Raw genomic sequence first — 12417 nt, 5'->3', positions numbered from 1 at the left:
AGCGTGCGTGGGGACAAAGTCCCGTAACTTCTGTGGGAGGAAATGTGGATTGTGAAAATGTGCTGTCCCGGGCGTAGCTGCAAATCCCACTTCTTTTGCCACCGCGGATTTGGGTAGGGGTGAAGCCGCAGCTTTTATAAAACGATGCTTCCAGCTTTGCCCTTCTCCGATATTGTCTCCAAAGTATTTATGCCTTCTGCTTTGCTCCCCAGGCTGCTTTCCCTGCAGGGAAATCCCTTCCTGCCGGGAGCCATGCGACTTCTCTTCTGCACGGGGGCTCTGGGCTGGGTTTTGCTCGCTCCCGTGCCCGGATTTCACCGCCGTGCCCCGCTCTCAGCCTCGTCCCCGGCGCGAGCGTTCGCGTGTAAATGAACCCCCCCAGAGGGCCAGGATTTCTCAGCTGGGAAGCAAAAAGGGGTGCTCAGCTCCTGCCCCGCTGGGAAATCTGGGCTGGGGGTTTGTGGCGGTGCTGGGCTTGGGTTCGCAGCGGGGGGAACGGGGCCAGGCCTTTCCTGTAGGCAGGTGCGAGGTGGGAATGGGGGGAAAAAGGAGAGAAACGGGCAACGGAGAGCAGACGGGCAAGCTGTGTGTCGGGCCGCATCCTGCACCAGGACAAGGCTTTTTGGGGGTCGTCAGAGCCACCCCGGTTTCTGCAGCGTTTTGGAGGGCTGGGATGAAACCCGTGGAGCAGCCGGGCGATCGGGAAACGCTGCAAAGCTGCTGCTGCAGGGAGGGGAAGAGAAATAGGGAAGAAATCCTAAAATCCCTTCGCGGGCGAGGTGTGTGTAAGCGTCCCGGAGCAGGGATTGCCGGCCGAGCTTCCCTCTCGTGGCGCGGCACGAGGTTTGCTTCGTTCCTCTTTTGCTGTGGCTGCAGGCGGAAGGTTTGTGCTGGCTTCAGCCCTGCCGAAATTCGGGTCTGAGTTCCTGCGTCTCGCTGCCATCGCCGGGGGATGCGGCAGGGACCCGGCGTTAACGGGACAGGTCCCGGGGCTGATCCCTGCCTGCCCTGGAGGATGCTCGGGGCTCTCCGGGTCCGGCCCCAAAGGTCACTCGCTCCCTGCTCAGCACGGCTCCGGTCGGGTTATTCTCGCTTCCTCTTTTAACCCAGGTTTTTATTTATACCTAGCGTGGCAGATTCCGCTTTTAGGCTCCGTTTCCAAATCCCTTGAAGTCTTTCCCTTGATGCTGGCGGGCTGTAGCCTGAACAAACGCCCTTGTCTGTGGGAAGAGGAGCCGCCGCTCCGAATCTGGGTCAAGCTCGGGGGCTGTCGGAGCAGCCCCGTCCGGGATCAAACGCCGCATTGTTCCTCGCAGGTAGCACAAAGGTCCCGAGGTAGCGCCGTCCCCCCGCCGCCCCCCGGGTTACAGAACCTTTTAAAAGACTCTCTGCCGAAGGGGGCAGTCCGTTTAGAAATACAGCGAGGGAAAGCTGACGGGCCGAGGGGAAGGTTTGGGGATCAGAGGGGGCTTTGGGGAAGGTCGGGGCCAGCTGGTCCATTATCTGCGACGATGCGCAAGGAGCCCCCAGCGCTGCTGAGCTCCCAGCCCTGCGCTCGGGAGCAGGTTTGGGACACACGGACAGACGGATGCACGGCTTTTAAATTCTGTGCGGGATAGAGTTAGGAGCATTGGTCCACGCGGGGCTGATAGCATGGTGGGCACCCGGGGGCTCGTCGCTGGTGGAGTTTTGGTGACCTGGATGGTGTCCACGCTGCGGCTCGGTGTCTTTCCCATCCCTTGTCCTGCTGTGGTTGTTTTGGGGCTGGGGAGAAATGGGGACGTGCCCTGCCCAGGGTGGCTGGTGACAAGGCCAGTGCTGCTCAGGAGCACTTGAGCGTGCCCACAGTAGCACGCTTGCAAGGGCTGTCCCGATCTGGGACGGCCACGCTGCTTTGGGGTGAAACCCGCCAGTTCCAGGGCGGGCGAGGAAAGGCACTGCCGGGGCTGTGTCCCCAACACACTGTGCCCAATGCCCCCGGAGCGAGGTGCTCCATCTCCGGGGCGAGGTGCTCCATCTCCACCTCTGGGGATGTGTTTTTGGGGCAGGCGAGGGCTGCCCCAGCTGTCTGCTTCACCAGGGACGTGACGGACCCTGCGGCAGCAGGGGCAGTGCCGGAGCTTCGCCTGCACCCAGCTTGGGGTGGGCACCGGTCCCACCGTGCCCTCTCTGCCCTGGCAGTGAATCGTAAATTAATATCATAAAGAAAAATTATTTATTTTTTTTATAAAGAGGGGCAGAGTGGAGAAAACCCTGCACCATTCCAGGTGTGCTCTGCAATGAGGACACATCTCACACCACCTCCCTCGCGCAGCGCCGTCCGTCCCATGCCACCAGGGATGCCCCCAGTGGCACTCGGCCACCGAAGCCTGGTCATTTCTGGCTGGAGCCTCGGCAGTGCCCAGTGTGCTGCTGCTTTGTGCCTTTGCACCCCGTGGCCGGATGACTTTGGGGGTCTTATATTCTTAGGAGGAAGCATCACCCGCTGCTGGCGATGAGCAGGGATTTGGGGGCGCAGACCCCCTCTGGCACAGCTTTATTGCGCCTCTATCAGTCCCCGTAGTCCTTCCATAGCTCTGTCCCAGTTTATGTAGCAGGGACGTGCTGCTGGGATTTGGGACGGTGCTGAGTCCCGATGCGTGCTTTAAGGGCTGAGCTCTTGGGTTCGCAGCGGGGTTCCGGAGCCCAGCGTGGTCTGGAGACGCCGGGGGTGGTGCTGCGGGACCAGCTCGCCTGCCCGGCCAGAGGGATGCTGGAAGCGCGGCGGTGCGACTCAATCCCTGCCAGGAAAAGAGGAGATGAGCTCCTGCTCCATCCCTGCACGTGGCTCCCCAGCGAGGGTGCTGGGGGGGCTCTCCCCGGCCCCACTCAGCTCGGGATCGAAGAGGATGCGGCGGCTGAACGCGGCTCATCCCGGGTCACCCACCAAGGACTGCGGCGCGTTGGGGACCCTGGCGCGGGGAGGTGCTTCCCCCGCTCGTGGGGATGCTCTGAGCCTCTGAACCCTCTTCTGCACACCCGAAACTTTCAGCACGCCTTCCCTCCCTGCGCCGATGCCGTCCTGGGGTGCTGCTTCCCACGTTTTAAGGCAGTTCCTGAACCTGCTCGCGTTCCTCCAGCCGCGGCTCCCGGTGCTGCTGTCGGGAGCCGTGTTTGTCTTCGGGGTGTGCTGGAACCGGGCAGGAGGTGCTGAGCCCGTGCAGGGCAGCCGAGCCGTGCAGAAACAGAATCGGGAAGGGGTTCGAAACGGCCGAGCCCTGCTCCTGGGGTGCTGGCGGGACGGGGAGCCGGCCTCGGGTCATGCCTGCCTCTGATTCGGATGAAAAAAAAAAGGACTTCAGACCGAGAGTTTGAAAATGCCCAAGGATAGTTCTCCCCCCCACCGCCTTTTTTCTTCTTTCTCCTCGTGAACAGCATAATTTCTGGATGAAAACCAGGCCTCTTCCTGAATAGAAATGGGACTTGCAGTGGAAAGCATCACTGTGCAGCGGGGAGTGCGTTAAGTAGAGCGTTTCTGGATGAATTTTTGCACAAACATGACCGAGTCTGGGAAAACTTGCAGCATCTGAGTTCTTCCCTCGCATTTAATAGGCACCGCGTTGTTTTTTTATTTCCACCCTCTGGATTATTTAAAGGCCAGAAGAGACTTTTAGCAACCTCCAGCCTGACTTCATGCAAACTCAGCTGGAAAATTTTGCTCGGGGCCGTGTGTCCCAGCACCGCATCCCTCGGGGCTGGCGGCGTCGGTACGCCCGCGCGCCCCCGGTGCTCCTTTTCCTGGTCCTGTTTGGCTCTCGCCTGCTTCCAGTTCATTTTCTCCCTTCTTGGCAGTGTCCTCGCCCTGCTCAGCCTCAAACTGGTTTTATTTTTTTATTTTATTCTTTATTTTCCCCATAAACACGCCGTTACCAGGAGCCTTCCTCCGCCCCGGCGCTGCCCTTCCAGTTCCCAAGGCTGCCGGGTGCCGCTCCCGCACCGTGGGTGCCTTTCTCAACCCCAGACACATCAGGACACTTCCCTGCCCTCCTCTTCCTCATCTCGCCACGAGGCAGGCGTGGGACACGATGCTGTTAGTGGCTCTGTCCGAGAGGAAGAGCCCTCCTCTTCCTCAGCACCGGCTGGAGGCTGCGGTAGGTGGGTGCCTTGGCGGGGACACCCGCGGGCGCGGGTGGCGTTCAGGCTGTCGGCGCGCAACAGGGAGGGAAGGGATTGCACCGCGTGGCGGCTTGGGTGAGTGACACCTCGGGTTTGGGATGTGGTGGGTGCGTGGCACGTTGGGCGTGCATTGCGCGTGCCCCGAAGGCTGGCCTGGGGCTGTGCAGCGGGCAGGATGCGTGCGCCACGTCCGTGCCTCCCCGCCGCGTGCGCTCGTGTTGGCGACGAGCAAAAAGAGCCGCGTGCACCACGGTCAGGCAGAGCCTAAACCCCCAGCCTTGCTTTATTCTGCGAGATGCCGGCGTGTCCCCGTGGATGGAAACACCGGCGCGTGGCTGGTGGGTGCCGCACGGGGCCGCGGGTGCCGCACGGGGCCGCGGGTGCGAGGCTGCGGGGCGCGCACGCGTGCACGGGCGGGCGTGCGCACGCACGTGGGTGCGCACGCCGCTCTCCTCCGGGGCTTGGGCTGCAAGCTCTTCCCCTGGAAGAGCAGCGATGGGAGGTGCTTTTAATTATTTTAATAGGATTTTGAGGAAGGAGCGCGCTTGGGCTGCGAATCTTAAAGGCTTCGTCCCGTGTGGAGGCGCGGAGCGGTTCTGACAGCGAGCTGTGCGTGTTGGGAAATCAGCCGGGTTCTCCTCCTGTGTGTTTTCTTTTTTTTTTTTTTCCTGGGAGCTTGGAGTATTTTTTCTTCCCTGTGAATTTTTTTTTCTTCCCCACCCTTTCATTATCATTTTTGTTAATTAGATTGTGATGGGAATGGTCTCTATTCAAAGGAAAAAACCTCTGAGATGTGTTTTTACGAGTGTGTGTGTTTCGGGGCGGGGGGGAGCAAGGATGCTTGAAAGAAATCATTTTAAAAATAATTTCTTCATAAAGCTCTTTAAAAGAAAAACCCAGTTACCCTTCCCCCATCCGGCCCCCCCGCCCCCCCCCCCTAATTAAACGATTTGAATTTTCACGTTAACCGCTTGGTGCTTCCTCGGCGCCTCAGATGATTAGAAAGGGATATTCATTTATGCCTTTTAAACGCCGCCCCGATTAAAATCAGAGAGATTTTTTCCTTCATCAAAATCTAACATCCTTGAAAAATTAATTTGATGCCTCTTGTTATCAATTAATTGAATCTCGTTGGGAGAGAGGCTCGTGCGGCGGGTGGTTGGAGCTGGCCCTTCTGTTCTTAGTTGCTTTCCCCCCTCTCTTCTCCCTTCTGCTGCTGCTTCCAAACACTGACATTATAAAACTCGGCCTTTTCTTATTATTTTTAACTCATCTCATAAAATAAAATAAATGAATAAAACTTGGTCTCTCTTCCCACCCTCCTCCCCATTCCCTTGAGTTCCTCGTCTATGAAAGACCCTTTTTTTCTCTCTTTCTCTCATCCCTCTCTCCTATAACTTAGGAGGCAGTGGGAGAGAAAGAAAAGTTAGTGCTTTAGCAATTTCTCGGCGTAGCAAAGCGGCCAGGGTCCGTCTTTCTTCCTTTCTTTAACTGGGGATATTGGATATTTCATTTGAATCTCCCTCTTTTCAATTAAAAGTGCGCGGCTCCTTCTCTTAAGCCCGCTCTATTCTCCTCCTCTGTCTCTGCAGCCGGAGAAGCGATTTTCCTTTCTTCAATATTTCAACTCTTCCCCCGAGACGGGCTGCCTGCGTTTTTTTAATAGACTTTTTCTCCCTCTATTAAACTTTTCCAATCTTCGTCCCTTTATTTTTTTTTTCCTTCCCACCTCTTTAAACAAAAAAAAAAGGGGGGGGAGAGGAAAAGTTATAAGATTTAAAGAACTGGGTCATTCAGGAAGTTATTTCAATAACTTAGGAAAAGAAATTAGGCATTAGCTTCAGCGTAACCCTCCTTGGAGGGAATCTACCTGGATGCTTTTAGGTACGGGCTCTTCCCTGGTGCCCCCTTTATGTCCCCTCGTGAATTTGGGGCTGGGGTTTTCAGGGAGTTGGATAACTCGAGCGAGTGCATCCACGCTTCTGTTTGATGGGATCGCGGACATGCCTGGCTTCTTCCGAGGACTAAATTCACGCTGGGCGCTCGGTGCCCCTTGTGGGATGCTTTTGGGGGCGGTCGTATCCCCCTGCCCATGAGTGTGGGGGGTTTGGGGTGTTTTTTTCCTTGCCGTGGGCCCTGCAGGTGGGAGATGCCGTTGCCTCCATCCAGACCTGTCCCAGCTTTGGTGCTGGTTCCGCTCCCTGGGGATACCGAGGGTTTCGGAGGCTGCGCTGCCCAGCAGGGGCCTGGGCAGTGGCGCTGTGTGCTGCCCTGCCGCACGTTTTTCCTTTGAGTTCCCCTTTACATCGAGCGGAAGGGAATCAAGTGGCTATTTCTGGGATCTGCTTTATCCCGGCACCATTCTGGACCCTGTTTCGGCACGGGCTCTCCGAGAGCTCGCGCTCTGCCCCAACGCTGCTGCTTTCGGGCTCCTCCATCCCTCTGGCCCCCAGCTCTCTCCGCCAGCTTCCACCTGCAGGGACGCGGCTGCTGGACCCGCCGGGATGCTGGGTGCAGGTGGTGGGCACCCATGGGTGGGTGCCGGCAGCTCCCTGGGCGCTGCCCCGCGCGGGCTCCCCCGGGACCCCCACGTGCGGCTCCCGAGCAGCGAGACCGGAGCCCCCGTGCGCCACGTCACTATTTAATTAGACGTCCCTGATTAACAAAACTTGGCGTTCGGCTTCCTCCTGCCCTCATCTTTCCTGGCTCCGAATCAATGGCTTTGATATGCTAATTAGGGAGTAATTTAATTTCAAAAGGCCGCAATTAACAAGGGTGTTGTGGACATGCTGTAGTTAAGCGGCGTAATCTAATTTGCATTAGTAACAAGCAGGGACTAATTAGAAGCTTAATTAGACACTTAGACGGCTCTTGTGTTTACTTTCTTAATGAGATGGAGTGGGGCTCTCTCTTTTTTTTTTTTTTTTAATCTTTTCAAGAGCGCAGCGGAGGGAAGCGCAGGATGGAGCCGCGGCCCCGGCGCGTGCCCGGCCCCACCAGAGGGGTTTCGGCCGTCCCGGAGCTCGGCGGGGAGCAGCCGGGGCCGCTGCCCACCCTGGGTGCTGCCGTGGGTGGGAGCGGGCTGGGGTCCCGAGGAGAATCACCCATGGGGTTTGCAGCAGCCGGGACATCCTTGATGCTCGTGGAGCGTCCTCGGTGCCGCCGGAGCATCCTTGGTGCTGTTGGAGCATCCTCAGCGCTGCTGGAGCGAGGTCTGGAGAGAGAAGCTTGCTCGGAGGGAGATATTTTGGAGCTGAGCAGGAGCTGCACCATGTCCAGCGCTCTCCTAGGGACTTTTCTTGGTGGTGACGTTCAGCTTTCCAGACATACTGTGAGTAGGGCGAGCCAGCTTTTCGGGGAGGAGGCAATCCCCTCCCGGGTTGTTCTCGCTGGATTTCCAAGTAGCGGCAAACGCCTGCTGCTGCCTGATGGCCCTGGGGTGCTCGTGAACCCAGCTGGGGTGAGGGAGGCTTTGGGGTGGCCCCGGGGAGAGCTGTGGGCAGGCAGCTGCGCCCAGAGCTCGCGGTCCTGCCCAGGAAAGTTGCTGGGAGCAAGATGAAAGTGGGAGATGAAAGAGCCCAGAGGTGTGATCCCATTAAAGCGGTGCCTGGGCTTAGCCAATCCTTGGTTCCTTAAATCTCTTCTAATTTACAGTAATGCTTTAGATTCATTTTAGCTCCCCTAGACTTGTATTTTAATCCCCTTTCCACATTTCCATGTGTTTATGTGTTAATTAAAGGGTAAAAAGCCATTCTCCGAGCAATCCCGGCTGCTGCTTCTCCTCGCGGAGCCAAAGCCTTTTAAGATTAGCCAGCCACTTCCCCGAGCCTCGCTCGGTGCCGGATCCGGCCAGGCAAGTTGCTCAACTTCCCACGGCTCGGAGCAGATCCGCTGCCTGCGCCCCAGCCTCATGTGCGCGCGCCTGCTCCTAGCAGCACGGGGAGCATCCCGCCGCGGCGCGGGATTCCCAAAGGTCTCGGTTTATCCGGATTCCTGGAGGTCCTGGATCCACCCCCACTGCTGCCCAGCTTTTGAGGGATTTGCTTGATTCGTGCTGCCGGTGCCCGTGGGAGAGGTTGGCGGCGAGCTGCGGTGCCGTGGGGTGCCCCCCGTCCTCGTCTCTGCAGCTTGGCGAGGATGGAGCTGGAAAAAAGGGCTGGGGAGATCAGTTTGGGGCTGGGGGGGTGGAGAGAGGGGCGGAAAAAAGTCTCCGGAGCAGCGTGGTTGGGGTTTGCTTGCAAGTGTCTGGTGTCATCGGCTTGTTCTGCGCTGGCACAACGCGGTCCCGCAGCGGGGCCGTGCTGGGCACGGGGAGTATTTTCCCATTTCCAGCTGCTCCTGGGCGGCTGTTCCCAGCTGGGGTGCGCCTTGGTTTGCATCAGGAGAAACTGAGGCAAAGGACCAGCTGCGGGGGGAATGCGTGCAGTGCCCAGGCCTGGTTCATCTCCATCGGATGCTCCGGAGGCGACTGCTTTTGGCCCTCTCTGTGCTCGTGTGTCCCCCCCTTTGCTGCGTGGCTCGGCTGCTGCCAGAAATACCGCGCCGTAACTTCCCTCGGCCCCGTGGGAATAATTCCTTGCCCACCTCTGCTCTTGCCCTGCTTCGGTTTGGGCTTTTAGAACCTATCGGGGGCTGTGCCCTTCGTTTCCCCGCCCGTGCCGGGCTCTGGTTTGGGGTGGCAGCAGCACGAGCACGGCCGCGCGCAGCCCGCGAAGGGCGGCGCAAAGTTACGGAGCCCCCGAGGACCGCTGTAATAAGGGTGTTTAAAAATAGGAGAAGCAGCTAAAATAGGTGTTCGGGCTTCTTAGGAGCTTGCGGCCTGGGATGTACCTGCTTTTGTGTGTCCCGGGGGCTAAGCAGCGCTATTTGTGTTTGCATCCGTTGCGCTGAGTTGGGCGGAGGAGAAATCAGCATCACCGCGGCGGGTGGGTCGGGGTGCCCCAAAACTCCTCCGGGGCAGATGCCTCGTCCCTTATAAAGACCTGCAAGCCCCGTGCATGGGATCCCATGTCCTTCAGAGCAAGCCTTCGCCCCAAGCCAGCCTCCAGGTTCGTCGTCCCCTGTCCACCCAGGGTCCCGAACGCTTCGTGTCGCGGCGCGCAGGCGCCCACGGGACGGCCACATGTGCACCCCATCCGACAGCAAACCCCCTGATCTGTGCCTGCCCTCCCGGGGAAGCTGTGGGCATCCATCAGGCTGTTAACTGTGCTAATTAGAGAGTGCAGAGGTGTTAATTGGAAAGCCCTGGTATCGTGCCTGTTTTTGGGGGGGGGGTGGTCAATAAAACTGAATTGATGACTTGGCGTGGCGCGCGCGCTTTACAGGTTAGCGGCAAGTCAGGGGATGTCAAGGAAATGTTGCTGCTCGGATTAAGCAATTGTTAATTAAAAGGCGACCGTAATTAATATACCCTTGTCACCATATGGTACTGCTAAAGGCTGGGGGATTCTTTATTTGCAATTCCCCCTCCCTTTCTTTGTCCTGCGAAAGGTGCGCACTTAAGTAAAAGGGAAAAAAAAAAGGAAGAGTGCTCATTCAGTGAAATGGTTTTGAGGCTGCGATGGTAATTAGCGATCCATTTGCACAGCTTCTGTTGCTCATTGCCATTAGAGGGGTCCCCTCCCCTCCCCTTTTAAGTAAAACCATCATTTTGTACTTTATCTGGCTGTCGGATCTGCCGGCGGGGACGATCTGGCCAGGGGCCATGCCTTCGTGCCTGGGGGAAGGTCTGATCCCGATTAGACCCTCTGGATCCCGGCGTGAGGGAGAATCCCTAAAATATTGGCTGTCTGGGGCGAACTAAAATAGATGAAAAGCCGGCGCTGTGATGCTGCGCAGACCTCCGTCCGCGCGCGGGGACGCACATGTGCCGGAGCACTTACGGAGCCCAGCGCCTGCTCCTTCCTAATTCACGGCGGCACCGCAGCGCCGCAGCCCTTGGCTTCATTATATACATACATATTTTTTTTTTTTCCTTTAAGGTTTTGTAAAAGTTTTATGTGAATGGAAATATTTTCATTATTATTATTATTGCTTTCTTTTATGACTTCCCTCGCAGCGCTGGGAACCCAAACACACCAGCGTCCCGGTAGGGTTTGCGAGCGGGAAGGCGAGTTTACTAGACTTGGAAAGGGACCGGCGCTGGCTGCGGGATTCGCCCGGCTCTGCTGCATCTGCTGCAGCATCCTGGCCCTGCTGGGGGAAGGCGAAGCAAGCCCCCGGCTCCGGCTCCTCGATGGGAAGAGATTTCCTCCTAATTCCCAATAGTTAGGCTTCAATTTATGCCCCGAAGCCAGGAAAGTTTATATCCTTTCCAAAACTTTTTTCTTCTTTTTTTTTTTTTTTCCTTTTTTAATACTTCCTGTTGTAACTCTGGATATTCTTGTTCTCCATATAAAAGTCAAATCCCCCCTTTTTTTTTTTTTTTTGAATCCTGCTGAGTTTTTTGGCCGTGGTGATACCTTGTGACTCCTGGACAGGCCCTGTCACCGCTTTGCTGGGGCTTTTCTGAAGGAAAGCGAGAAAAGTTACAAAACCAAAATCTGTTTTTTCTAAAGGCTCTTGAGGGGCGTTAAGGGGCCAGCGAGCAAATGTGGTTTTCAAGGGCAAAAGGTGTTTTCTTGCCTTCAAGGGCTCCCTTCCCTTCTGGGCGCCTGAGACCTTTGCTAACAGGGCTGAAAGCCCCGTGGGGCTGGGAGGGAGGAATTTGGGGCAATATCGGGGGAAACGGGGGCTCCGTCTCTTCCAGCTTTTTCGCTCCTAACTCAGCACCTGCAGGCGAGCATCCCTTCCTTCGCCCTGCCCTTCAGAGGCAGCTAAAACGCCGTAATCCCGTTAACCTTGAGCTCTCCCGGGGCTGCCGGTGCGTCCCCGTGCAACGTGCACACGCGCGTGCTTGCGGCGTGCGGGCTGCGGGAGGGAGCCAGCAGCTCCGCATGGGAATTAATGTCAGTCATATACCCTGCGGAAATGACTTTTGAAATGCATATAATCTCAAACATGCAAATGAGAAGCTTGCTTCACCCTGTTTAATATGAATGATCAGCTTCTGAATAGCTATTATTACACGCCACATTTCAGCAATTATGTTGTTCGCGGTTTGTCTTTCTGTCTTTTGGGGCGGGGTGGGGGAAGAAGGGGGGAAAAAGAGAAGAAAAAAGGGAGAAATGGTGTTCCTTCTCCCCGTCCCTCTTGCTTTATTTATTCCACTCCTGTTTCGAAGTCGCGGGCCGGCTCTGCGCGGTGGTGGTCGACGCCGTTTTGGTTCTGATGTGGGGAAAGAGGAGAGAAAAGTGGGGGTAAAACGGCGTCCTCTGCCCTTCTGCAGGGCAAAACGTGTGTCGGGAGGGAGGGAGAGACCCGGCACCCTGCCTTCCGTCTGCTCCGAGCTGCTCAGGGCTGGATGTGGCCCTGGGGAGCCGGGGGGTTAAATCTCTGTGGGCTGGGGCTGGGGGTGCTCCCCATTCCCAAGTCCCGGGGCTTTTCCTTCCCTCTGGACCCGGCACTCCCGCAGGTGGATCCCATCCCCAATTCCTGCAGCGTCCCCGCGCTGCTCCTGCGCAGAGCCCAGGGGGGACACGAGGATGCGCGCGGCTTTCACAGGAGGGGACCCTGCCAGGGTCCTGTGCTTTGCACAGGGGGACCCTGAGCTTTACAGCTAACGACTTACCCGCTAATTAAACCTAACCGAGATCTCTCCGAAACTGCTCCCTGCAACTCCTTGGGAGTCCCTCCCCTAGCCGGGCTGCGCTCCTTTACAAAGCAGCTCCACGGGATGCTCGGCGGCGAGCGCCCGGTGCTTGTGCAGCCGGCCGTGACGTGCCAGCACCACCAAATTCCCCAGCCTGCGGCCGCTCCAGCTCCTGCTGGTGCCCCCCCGGCTCCGTGCGGTGCTTCGGGTGCTCGTGCTGGGGAAACCGAGCCCTGGCCGGTCCCTGAGATGGCTGGAGTGGGGCGCAGCACCCTGATCCTCTGCCCTGCGTAACGGGACGGTGGTCAGGGATAAAAGCCCTGGATGCAGAAAAGTGGCGTGCCTTCCAAGAGCCTGTGCTTGGGGGAAACGAAGCTCGAGAGATGCAGATGCTGCTGCCAGGGGCTGGAGCAGGGAAGGCGGGTGCTGGGTGCCGGAGCTGAGATGCTCCGCGGGGGCTTGGTGGAGATCGTCGAGGTTTTCAGGGCGAAACGCGCAGCGCCAGCTCCACGTGCTTGGTCTTCAGCTGCATCGAAACTCTGCAACTTTGCCGCCTTTGTCGTCTCCGAGCG

General features: G+C 57.6%; 1 protein-coding gene across 11 annotated transcripts in view; it reads left to right on the top strand.

Annotated features, from left to right (window-relative positions):
* Positions 1–12417, top strand: part of FOXP4 (forkhead box P4) — a 62871-nt gene that overhangs the window by 8075 nt on the left and 42379 nt on the right. Inside the window, exon 1 of one of the 11 annotated variants that reach the window (XM_080569588.1) lies at positions 5098–7486. The exons of the other annotated variants lie outside the window; for them this stretch is intronic. The gene's annotated coding sequence lies outside the window, so the exon portion shown is untranslated. Of the gene's footprint in view, positions 1–5097; positions 7487–12417 lie in introns of those variants that run through there. 11 annotated transcript variants of the gene reach the window in all.

This window comes from Anser brachyrhynchus, assembly GCF_964034855.1.
Source record: "Anser brachyrhynchus genome assembly, chromosome: 27".
Classification (NCBI taxonomy): domain Eukaryota; kingdom Metazoa; phylum Chordata; class Aves; order Anseriformes; family Anatidae; genus Anser; species Anser brachyrhynchus.
This window is presented reverse-complemented; position numbering and strand designations above follow the sequence as displayed.